The sequence below is a fragment of the Lepus europaeus genome, chromosome 19 (genome assembly GCF_033115175.1).
Source record: "Lepus europaeus isolate LE1 chromosome 19, mLepTim1.pri, whole genome shotgun sequence".
NCBI classification, from domain to species: domain Eukaryota; kingdom Metazoa; phylum Chordata; class Mammalia; order Lagomorpha; family Leporidae; genus Lepus; species Lepus europaeus.
In genome coordinates, this window is record NC_084845.1 from 20,709,795 (window position 1) to 20,722,106 (window position 12,312).

Consider the following 12,312-nt stretch of genomic DNA (forward strand, 5'->3'; position numbering starts at 1 on the left):
GTTAACCAGCAGATGGAAGACCTTTCACTCTGTCTCTCCCTCTCACTGTCTATAACTCTACCTCTCAAAGTGTCTTTAGTCTGTTTTTTTTTTTTTTTAAAGATTGGTTTATTTATTTGAAAGTCAGAGTTACACAGAGAGAAGGAGAGGCAGAGCGAGAGAGGTCTTCCATCTGCTGGTTCACTTCCCAGATGGCCGCAACAGCTGGAGTTGGGCTGATCCGAAGTCAAGAGCCAGGAGTTTCCTCCGGGTCTTCCCATGTGAGTGCAGGGGCCCAAGGACTTGGGCCATCTTCTACTGCTTTCCCAGGCCATGGCAGAGAGCTGGTCTGGAAGTGGAGCAGCTGGGACTAGAACCGGCATCCATATGGGAGACTGGCACTTAAGGTACTGCACCACAGCACCATCCCCTGTTTTATTTGTTTATTGGAGAGGCAGAGAGAGATCGACAGATAGATAGAGAACTCGCTCTCATCCACTGGGTCACTCCCTAAATACCTGCAATGGCCAGGGCTGGGCCAGGGCTGATCCAGGAGCCGGGAACTGAATTTCCCTCTGCCGTGTGGAGGACGGAGCCCAATTACTTGAGCCATCAGCGCTGCCTCGCAGCCTGTACACTAGTGGGCCGTGGGGCCAGGAGCCGTGAAAGGGGCGTGGGTGTCTTAAATGGCATCCTCCTTGCGACATCCCTCCCCTCAGGCAACACTCTCCTCCCCCAGCAACAGGGTTTGCGGGCGCCCTGCCCACTGCACCCTCGCGCCGAAAGAGCCTCGTTCCGTGGGTGATCGCTGCCGTCCAGGTTTGCTTCCTTCGTCTTTGGGTTACAAGTGGAGTCGACAGGCCTGTGGCGGGGCTGCTGCCCTCCTGGGACCTGCAGAGCCCCTCACCCCCCGCAGCAGGCTGCCCAGGGGGCTGCGCGCCCCAGCGTCCCCGGGCGGCGGGCCTGGCCCTCGCAGCGGGCACCATCGCCCAGTGCCGGCCACAGGGTGCCAGGGTGACCAGGCCACCCCGGTGCAGGCCGCCCGTGCCCTCGAGCAAAGCCGTCTACAGGCGGCCGGTGTTCACCTGCTCCGGGGGTTCACAGGACAGCGCCAAGCAAGGCTGCTCCCTGGCAGCTGCTCTAGTTCTCGCCGGCATCCGGCCGGGGGTGGGTGGCGGGGGGGGGCGGGGGGGGGGGCGGTGGCCGGCCCGGTCCTCCCGTGCGTGGTGGAGATGCGCCCCCTCGTGGGCGAGCCGGGCACTGCCTGGCCGCCCTTCCCCCGGGGTGACCGCTGGCCCTGGGGGTCTGGCCTCCGGAGGGAGGGGCCTGAGCTCCCGCATCAGCCCTGTGTCCTGCAGCCTTTTTGCATTTAAAGCAGAACGCCGCTGGATGCTGAGCCACCAGTCTTGGCAGTTAAGAAACCCCAGGCTTCCTCTGGAGCTCGCAGAGTAGGGGAGCGCCTGCTGGGGTCAACGTGCTGGGAGGAGGCTTGGGGGTCCCAGCCTCCAGGTCAGCCACAGGGCTCCCCCAAATTCTGGTGAGTGGAGGGGATTGAAAGGTATTTACACACACACACACACGCAAGCATGTGCGTGCGGGGATACATGAGGACAATGTCACGTCCGGAAAAGCATCCCAAGAAAATAACTGCAGTGGACAAGAAGCAAAGATACCAAGAGCGCTGCTGTTTGCAATAGCAGGAAGAAGGGGAGCCAGTGCCAGAGCCGCCGGCAGGGGCGCCTTTACTGTGACTGTGGGCAGTGGTGGGACACGGGAGCCACGGCAAGAACCAGGGCAGGGCGGGTGCCTGCAGTGGTGTGGCGCGGCCGGCCGCACAGTCACACCTGTGTGCCTGGGAGCAACAGGAGGAACACAGTGGCGCTGGTGGTCCTGGGCGCTGCCAGCCTGGGACACTGTGGCTCACAGGGAGCATAGTGGACATCTCATGCTGAGGGGGCTCTGAGGTCTAAAATGTGAGTCATGGGATTGGCGTTGTGGCACAGCAGGTTAGGCCACCGCCTGCCCCTCCGGCATCCCATATGAGCGCTGGTTAAGTCCCGGCTGCTCTGTTTCCGATCCAGCTCCCTGCTAACGCACCTGGGAGAGCAGTGGAGGATGGCCCAGGTACTTGGGCCCCTGCCGCCCACATGGGAGACCCAGATGGAGTTCTAAGCTCTTGGCTTTGGCCCAGCCCAGCCCCAGCCATTGGGGCTATTTGGAGAGTGAACCGGCAGATGGAAAATTTTCTCTGTCTCTTCCTCTCTGAAACTCTACCTTTCAAATAAATGAATTAAAAAATATTTTTAAAAATGTGACTTGTGGCCGGCGCCGCGGCTCACTAGGCTAATCCTCCGCCTTGCGGCGCCGGCACACCGGGTTCTAGTCCCGGTCGGGGCACCGATCCTGTCCCAGTTGCCCCTCAACCAGGCCAGCTCTCTGCTGTGGCCAGGGAGTGCAGTGGAGGATGGCCCAATTCCTTGGGCCCTGCACCCCATGGGAGACCAGGATAAGCACCTGGCTCCTGGCTTCGGATTGGCATGATGTGCCGGCCGCGGCGCGTCTACAGCAGTGGCCATTGGAGGGTGAACCAATGGCAAAAGGAAGACCTTTCTCTCTGTCTCTCTCTCACTGTCCACTCTGCCTATCAAAAAGAAAAAAAAGTGACTTGTTTATGCGTTCCTAAACCACACAGGAACCAGCTTTGTCAGACTTTCGGAGAGCTGGACACACACCTCCAACTCCTGGGTCTGCCTCCCAGGGGCATTCAAGGCCACCATGACTTGAGACCAGCCACAACCACACAGCATCGTGCTGCCCGCATTCCCATTAAGTCCCAAAGCACAGCCCGGGTTCCTGGTGCTGGAGGTGCGAGGCTGTGGGCCCTCTCTCACGGCGGCACTACCCAATGGAAATGCAATAGAAGTGCACACGGGAGCCCCATCTGCCGCTTGCATGTTCTGATAACCACATTTCTCAGAAGTAAGAGCCAACAGGTGGAATTAGCTGAACAATATACTTTATTTGACCCCATATGTTATCATTTGTGCATGCAATCAACACGGGATTACGTATGAGGCATTTTCACAGGAAGCCTTTGAATCTGCTGCATATTTAACGGGAACAGCACGTTTCAGTTCTGTCGAGCTAGGTGTCAAGCCACATGTGGCCTGCAGCTACCACGTTTCCCACCTGGGCGGTCAAGGAGACAGGGGCTTCCTGTAAGGGGCAGGAATTTCCTCTGTCCCTGCTGTCTGTTGGGAGGTGCTAGGGGCTGGGTTGTGGTACCCAGCTTGACACTGTAACCTCTCGCGGCACTGCAGCTGGAGAAGGGGCTGAAGGAGAGCGTTAGGTCTCATGGGGCCGTCCTCATGGGACTGGGGTCCTTACAAGAGGAGGTGCTGGGCAGCTTGCTTGCTCGCTCCCTCCTGGACATGAGGACTCCATGAGGAGCAGGAGGTGGCCGCTGCCTGAAGCTGACCATGCTGACACCTCAATTGTGGGCACCCAGTCTCTTGAAGGGTGAGAAAATCCATTTTCTGCAGCTTAAGACCCACAGTGCGCGGCATTCCGTTACGGCAGCCTGAGCTAATCAGATTTAGGGGCAAGGGCATTTTCTCTGCCTGGAGGGGTCAAGTAGAGCTGGGAAGTGAAGCCCTCCTCCCCGGGTGAGCCTGCACATCTCCAGGGAGAGAGCATCTTGCTGTAGCCTCTGAGATCCAGCCTGGCCCCTGCCACAGAGCTTTCAAGGGTGGCATCCCCAAGTCCCCTCCCTCCCACTGCACCTGCCAAGCTGGGTGTCACTAAGGAAAGACACCTGCTTGCACCACCTGGCCTCTCTCCCTGCTTCTTCCTTTCTTCCTTCTGTTTAAGAGACAGGGGGAGGGAGGGAGGCAGAGAGAGAGAGACAGACAGACAGACAGACACCATCCACTGGTTTACTTCCGAGATGCGTGCAATAGCCAGGGCTTGGCCAAGTCGGGGGCTGAGAACTGAATCCTAGTCTCCAGATATGGGTGCTGGGAAATCAAGTACTTGAGCTGTCACCTGCCACCTCCCAGGGCCACATTAACTGGAAGCTGGAATCGGGAGTGGAGCCAGGGCTCAAACCCAGACCCTCCAGTGTGAGATGCAGGTATCCTGACCGCTAGGCCGAATGCCCACGGCTGGCCTCACCTCTCTCTGCCATCAGTGCTCTCAAACTGTTAACTACAGGTTCTTGTCTTCGTGCAAGAAGGAATCCAGACCTGAGACAGAGAGCAGTGGGCTAATGAAGAGAAGCAATGGAGAGAGTTCACCTGCTAGGCCAGGCGGGCCTCTCTGGAGAGAACTGAGCCCAGTCTGTACTCACACTGCGGTTTTTATGGACCTGGGCGGGGGTTCCTGTTCTGTCCTCCTCCCTCTCCTGGGAAACTGGGTGAGTGATTTTTCTGGATGCGGAGTTTCCAAAAATCCTCCCAGGACCTTCTCAGCACAGCGTTATTGGACCTCACAGCCCCTCGGTGCAGGGCAGGGGGATTCCCCTGAGCTGCCCCCGGGAGTGGGCTGAACCCACCTGCCAGGCTACCAAGCAAGCACAGGGACTGCAAGTGTAACGGCCGCTCTGCTTTCGGGGTTATGTCCTCGTCCCAGTGTAAGAAAGTCCATTTTCTTTAACAATCCTCGTTTCTTCCTGTTTTCATTGGTACCTCTCCCCTACGTAAGCTAATGCCTGCTTGGTTACCTTAACAAAGCACAGCTACAAGAGCTGCCCAGTCCAGTGCTTCTCCCTCTAACCTGGTCTCTCCTGGGGCTCCACGCCTTCCTCTTTGTCCCCTCTTAGGTGGTGGCCTGCTTCCTGCTTCTCAGGTCAGAAGAGAACGCCCACTGCCCACCTCTGCACCCACAGAGCCCGTCTCTCCTCCCGTTTCTATAAACTGACCTTGCTCTTTAAAAAAACGCAAATGACAAAGGATGAAGTAAGCATATGGGACTTCATCAAAATTAAAAACGTTTGTGTCTGGCACTAGTAACAAAGTGAAAGACAAGCCATGGCTAGAATACAGTAACTGCAGAGGATGCATCTGACGAGGGCCTAGAACCCAGAACAGGTGCGTGGATTCCAAACGCTTACCGGGAATGCGTGCTGGGAAAAATCTGTGCACGGACCTCAGAATCGTTTGCACTAAAATAAACTTACCTTTTCACTCCACTTTTGCACAAAATCTTTCAAGTACCTTTGTCTAAAGAACTTGTATAAGAGCCGGAGCTGTGGCTGCAGTGCCAGAATCCTATATGGGCACCGGTTCAAGTCCCGGCTGCTCCTCTTCCGATCCAGCTCTCTGCTATGGCCTGGGAAAGCAGTAGAAGTTGACCCAAGTCCTTGGGCCCCTGCACCTGGGTGGGAGACCTGGAAGAAGCTCCTGGCTCCTGGCTTCATTCAGATTGGTACAGCTCTGACCAGTGCAGCCAACTGGGGAGTGAACCAGCGGATAGAAGACCATTCTCTCTCTCTCTCTCTCTCTCTCTCTCTCTCTCTCTCTCTCTCTCTCTGCCTCTGCCTCTGCCTCTCCTCTTTCTGTGTAACTCTGACTTTCAAATAAACAAATAAAAAGAAACTAGCTGCTCCCTCACAGTGGGTTTCTCCAGTGAGTTTTCCAGTCCTGCTCTGGTCAGCTTGCCTTCTGCTTCCCAACCCCTTCCAGCCCTGCTCCTACCACCTGTGGACCTCTTACCAAGGTCACCCCTGTCCTCCCTGCGACCACACCCAGGGTCAGCTCTAATTGACCATGGACAGATTGGGCACAGCTGGTGCCTCCCCTTTTGCTGGGCCTCCCCTGGCCTCACTGGCTACACCTGCTCCCCCTCTGTTGCTTCTCCCCCTAGATGGAGCTCCACACTCTTGGTTTTGGCCTGGCCCAACTGTTGTGGCCCTTTGGGGAGTGAACCAATGGATGGGAGATTTCTCTCTCTCTTTCTCCCTCTCTCTCTCCCTGTAACTCTGCCTTTCAAATAAAAAAAATCTTAAAAAATAGACGGAATTGTCCAATTGTGACATCAGTCCAGCTGTGCTGACATCTGTTGTCCTCCCTGCAGACAGGTGTCTAGTTAATCAAAACTCAGGAGAGGGGTAATTGCTGTCCTCTCTGGTGGCTCTTTAGGCAGCTAAGAGGCTGTTACAGTGAGGGCTGCTCCAGGATGGGTTGCTCTCCAAGTGCGGTTAATTAAAAAAAAAATCAGCAAACCAGAGTGCCATGTTGTGGGGTGAAATTGCCTGGACTTTTTCTGTTTTTAAAGATTTGTTTATTTAAATGCAGAAATACAGAGAGAGAAGGAGAGAGAGACATCTTTGATCCACTGGATCACTCCCTGAACGGCTGCAACAGTGTGAGGGCTGGGCCAGGCCAAAGCCAGGAGCCAGGAGCTCCTGCTGGGTCTCCCACGTGGGTGCAGGGGCCCAAGCACTTGGGCCGCCCTCTGCTGCTTTCCCAGATGCATCAGTAGGGAGCAGGATCGGAAGAGGAGCAGGCGGGACACGAACCGGTGCCCACATGGGATGCTGGCACCGCAGGTGGAGGCTTAGCCTATTATGCCACAACACTGGCCCTGTGGGCTTCTTTAATAACATACTTTTATATTTATTGTCTGCCTCCTTAATTCTTCCAGAAGGGGAGTGTTTTTTGTCTGTTTTGTTCATGGTGTTCTCCCCAATGCATGCCAAATAGATAATGTAAATAATGTAATATTTGCTGGATGAATAAATAAATAAAATATAATAATATATAATGTAAAATATATCATATTATTATATATCATAAAATTATTATATATGTAATATATTTTAATATATATTTATATAATATAAAATTTATTATATAGAATATAAAACAAGTATAAAGTCAGCAGTTTCGTCCTTTCATTCTGCACCAGTGCTAACCCATCGTCCCACAGAGCTGTCTCTTTGGAACCAGGCCTGGCCCGGAAATGATCTCAGGCCCAGGACCCTCCTGCCCGTGAGCTGCAGGAACAGCTCTGATAACAGCACAGCACCTGAGAGCCGCATTCCCTAACCTGCTGGGTGATCACGGTGAAAAGGACCGATGAAGCCAAGTGTTGGTGAGGAAGTGGAGCAGCTGGAACTCCACACTGCCGGGTAGTGTGCACTGGCGCAAGCTCTACACCCACCGATACCCACCCAACGTCGATACGCTCCATGCCCAGTGATTCCACTTCTGGTTAGGAACCTAGCAGAGATGAGTGTTTAGGTCCAGTAGAGACGTCTGCAGGAATGTGTGCAAAATAAACCCAAAGTGGGAATGACCCAAATGTCCCTCCATGGTGGAATGGATGAGGACTTGCAGAGGGTTCCTATCATAGAATAGCGCAGTGCAAGGCGGTAAAGAACCCATGCCCACAAAAGTGGGGAGGAGTCTCGCAGAAGCAACATCCAGCAAAGGAGGGCAGAGCAAAACGATAGCTACAGTGGGACGTCATTTATACCAGGGGTCTTCAAAAAGTTCATGGAAAACGCATGTTATGAAAAAAAAATCTATGCATTGATTTCAAAGTTCTTTTTTTAGCAAAGCAGACATTTTCAAGATTTATTTTCATTTGAAAGGCAGCATGACAGATAGAGGGAGACAGAGAGAGATCTTCCACCCATCTCCAAATGAGGGCAGCATCCAGGGCTGAGCCAGGCTGAAGCCAGGAACCGGGCACTCCTTAAAGGTCTCACAAGTGGGAGGCAGGGTCCTAAGGGTTTGGGCCCTCATCCACTGCCTCCCCGTGTGTGTGAACAGGAAGCTGGGTAGGAAGTGTAGCAGCTAGGACTCGAATCAGCATTTTGATATGGAATGCTGGCACTGCAGCTTAACCACTGTGCCACAGCACCGGCCCCTAAACTTCTTCTAAATCCATTTTCCCATGAACTGTATAAATACCTGCATACAAATTTTTGAAAAAGAAAACCAGAAAAAGTCTTAGGATAGAAATCAGAACAACGAGTAGTTAATCCTTGAAGGCAGACAGCTCTGGGCGGGGTAGAGGGAGCCTTCCGGAGCACTGCGGCTGTGGGCGGCACTCCCTTCTCGCTGTGTCAGTCTCACCAAGCTGCACGCTAGATTTACGTGCTGCACTGGAGGCAGGCTGCACTTCGATTCAAAGAGAGAGAAAAAGAAAACAAAGGAGTCCCATGGGAGGATGGCCCAGGTGGTGGCTGCCCTTCCCCAGCCATGGGTCTTAGAAGACTTATTGATTTCCTAACTGCTTACTCCTTGACCTTTGGGAAGCTGATCCATACGCACAAGGGCTTGGCCCTGATGGGGAGGACGCGGATGCTTGTACGCAAAGCGAATCCTGGAAGCCCTCGGTCCTTCTGCGTCCCTGCGCGCCCTCCTGCAGAAGGGCCTGCAGCCTTTGTCCAGTCAGCTTTGCATCTACCCCATGTGCCTCCCAAGGCACCCCGCGCGCCAGGTTTCTGACTTGTGCCACAGGCCAGTTTTTGACTTGAATAAAGGGAACAAGCGCTATATCCTCTGTGCCTCCCAATGTTCTGCTTTCATTTTTCTTGATTTATTTATGTATTTGAAAGGCTGAGTTACAGAGAGAGACAGAGACAGAGACAGAGAGACAGAGAGAGAGAGAGGTCTTCCATCCACTGGTTCACTCCCCAAATGCCTACAAACGCTGGAGCTGGGCTGATCCTAAGCCAGGAGCCAGGAGCTTCTTCCAGGTCTCCCACACAGGTACAGGGGCCCAAGAACATAGGCCATCTTCTACTGCTTTCCCAGGCCATAGCAGAGAGCTGGATCGGAAGAGGAGCAGCCGGGACCTGAACCAGCGCCCATATGGGATGCAGCACTGCAGGTGGCAGCTTCACCCTCTCCGCCACAGCGCCAGCCCCACGGCTTTCAGGTTTTGGAGCTGTTCATTTTGGGGGGATTTCTCTGCAGCCCAGCTGAACAGAAATGCACACCGTTCCCCGGATTGCGTCTGCTTGCCAGCCATCATCTTGTGCAGGGGGTAATCGGGACCCCAAAGCACGAGCACCAGATTCCTTTCCCCAGAATCTTCTGAGAGAGCTGGACGGTGACTCAGCTGGGACCACAGGGACCGCTCCTCCTCCTGCATAGGTGGGAGAGGCTGTTGACCACAGTCAGGGATAGATGTGGTGCTTGTCCAGATCTGCGCCCCTGCCCATTGCTAGAACCGGGCTGTACAAAATCACGTGGCTGAGAGGAGGATGCTCAGGGGGAGCCACAGGCACAGCCCACCTGTGGATGCTCTCCCACAGCAGGAGGGCAGGAGCTGTGAGCGTACCAGTGTGTGAAGTGAGGGAACAGCCGGGGTGCTGAATGGAGAGGGCATGGGGAGCCTGAGCCTGTCCTGGGGCTCAGCTGAGCTGTGCTGCTCAGCCCCCAAAATGGGTCTGGGCAGAAGCCCAGGGTCCCTGCCTTGGCTGCACCTCCCTCGCCACGAGCAAGCCTGCTTCGTCCCTTGTTCTCGCTGGACCAACGCCTGCGCTGGCCCTGGGGAAGGAGATTCTCAGGAATCGGGCGGTGCCAGGCAGTGGCTGGCTTGGCCTGGGGCTCGCAGGCCTCCGTTTCCCGAGGCGGGGTTGCAGGTCCTCCCGGGCTTGCTCGCTGTGTGGGGTCCAAGGGAAGGAGGATTTGGGGTTGGGGTGATTTGTACACTGCATGGTTTCCAAATTCCTGTTGCAGAATCCTGGACCTGTGGGACTGCAGAGGGCAATCGAGGAGTCACGTGGAACCCAGCTGTGCTGTGCACAGCGGTGCCCCTGGGGCACGGGTAGGGGCAGCCTCAGGCTCCAGTCCCTCCAGGCTGGGGAGCTGCAGTGGGCAGGAGCCGTTCTCCAGAAAGCCTGTTCTTTGGGGTCGGAGTGACTGGCAGGACCCTCAAGCTGATGCTCCAAGGACGGAAATTTCCCCTTGTTTTTGCCCAGAAGTGCCTGGCTCCGCCTGCCCACACGCCTTGCTCTTCTCCCCTCCACCCACAGGCCTGTTTGAGCCTCGGAACATTCTGGTCACAGCTGGACTCCGCGAGGTCAAGGGGAGCCAGCAGGCGATCAGATGCGGGGAGGGGCTCGGGGAGGCCTCTGGTGTGGTCACGGTTACTCATCCTGCCCTGACCCTGACCAAGTGTCAGGGGCGTGTCCACTCTCTGGGGCCTCGGCTCCCCAGCCTCAACAAGGAAGGGAACGGGGAGGAGGCCTGAAGAGCCTCCCCGGGGCCGCGCGCCCGGCCTGGGTGAGCTCTCCGCACGCACCCTGTGCCTCCCTTCTGTTTCTATTCTGCTCGGAGGCAGTGGAGGCCTTGAGAGGGAGGTAGCCTGGTGAGCCTCGGCCTCTCACTCCGCTGCAGCAGGAACTCCACCCAGCAGCGACCTGCACAGCGCGCCCTTGCCCACCTCCGTGGCCTTCCATGAACTACTCCCCACGGCGTGCCTCAGCTGTGGGCCTGGGGCACCTGCAGGGGCGTGGGAGAGGGCAGAGAGCAAGGAAAAGGTCCCGGGAAGGCCCAGCAGCACGTGTCACAGAGGCAGGACCAGCAGGACGGCAAGGCCAGCGGCACGGTTTGGTCCTTTGCTTTGTCAAAGATTTATTTTGAAACTCAGAGTTACAGATAGAGTGAGAGCAAGAGAGAGAGAGAGAGAGAGTGGGAGAGAGATCTCCCATCTGCTGGTTCACTTTCCAGCTAGCCAATGTGCCCAGCGCTGGGTCAGGCTGAAGCCAGGAGCCAGGAGCTTCATCTGGGTCTCCCATGAGGGTGGCAGGAGTCCAAGCACTTGGGCCATTTTCCACTGCTCTTCCCAGGCCACTAGCAGGGAGCTGGCTCCCAAGTGAAGCGGCTAAGACACAAACTTGCACCCACACGGGATTCCAGCTTCGCAGGCAGGAGTTTAACCCATTGTGCCACAATGCTGGCCCCGGGTGGCATGGTTTTGGAGGTGGACTTCAAGTGTTTGTGACAATTCCCCAAGTCCCCAGGAGCTGAGAAGGTCACAATGCCACCTCCCAGGGCAGGTCTGAGGAGTGCTCTGTGTGCAGGGCGCACACTGAGGAATGAGAAAGGCACCTGCTCTCAGGGAGCTCAGGCTGCGAGGCCAGGTCACAGGGGACAGCGGACAGGAAAGCCGAGCCGGGGCTGCGGGAGCTGTGGAGCACAGATTGGGTTGGCCACACTGCCCTGGGCAGTCCAAGAAGGCTGCAGAGTGGAGGTGGCACATGTGCTGGGTCCACGGGCAGGGGTGCAGAGTGGCATGCAGAAGTGGGATCTGTCGGATCTGTCTGCTTGGTGTCCCCTGGTTCTGCTCTTGAGCACAGGTTTCATAAGCCTGCTTCGGCAGAGCACACGTGTGGAGGATGTGGAGGGGCCCGGATGCAGCAGGCAGGCTTTGCTGGCTGTGGGTGTGAAAGTCCCACACTTGGAGACAACCTTTCCCCCCGCCCACAGCCCCCAAGTGGGTTACTTCCTGCTGGCTGGGGTCAGCGGAAGTGGCTGCCTTGGTTTGCGCAGGTAGCCTGAGAGACTTGGGATCCTGGCTGAGAACCGGATCAGCCCCCCATCTCCCCGGGCCATCGCACCCTGCCCGTCCCCTATGGGTCCCTGTGTCGCTGAGTCATTGGCCTCCTGCAGCAGTGCTCAGGGGAAAGCTTTGTTTACTGGTTTCAAGTAGAGAGGGGGAAGGTTGAGTTCCGGGAAGACACTGCTTGCCTGAGAAGCAGGGGTTAGGGGAGCTTCCAGGACGCTCACGCCGCAGGCGTCTTCCCACACCGCAAGTTCCAGACTCCTGACTCAGGCTGGCTCCTGTTTGTGGCCTGCTCTGAGCACAAAGGTGACCAGATAAGCCTTCTCTGAAACACCAGCTCTGAGAAGTGACCTTGTCAGATCTCTGCCCTGTTCCGTGCCTAAGTCCTGCCCTGATGGATATGCCTGCCTGCCGTGGCCCCTGCTGGCTACATTCAAAGATCACGCTGGGGCAAGACAGAGGCCAGATCCAGCAAAAATCACCTGCTGCAGGGCCGGCACTGTGGCGTAGCAGGTAAAGCCGCTGCCTGCAGTGCTGGCATCCCATACAGGTGCTCCACTCCCGATCCAGCTCTCTGCTATGGCCTGGGAAAGCAGGAGAAGATGACCCAAGTCCTTGGGCCCCTGCACCTGCATGGTGACCCAGAGGAAGCTCCTGGCTCCTGGCTTCCAATCAGCTCAGCTGTGGCTCTTGTGATCATTTGGGGAGTGAACCAGTAGATGGAAGACTTCTCTCTCTCTGTAACTCTGCCTTTGAAATATATATATATTTATATTTATATATATTTATCTCTCTCTCTCTCTCTCTCTC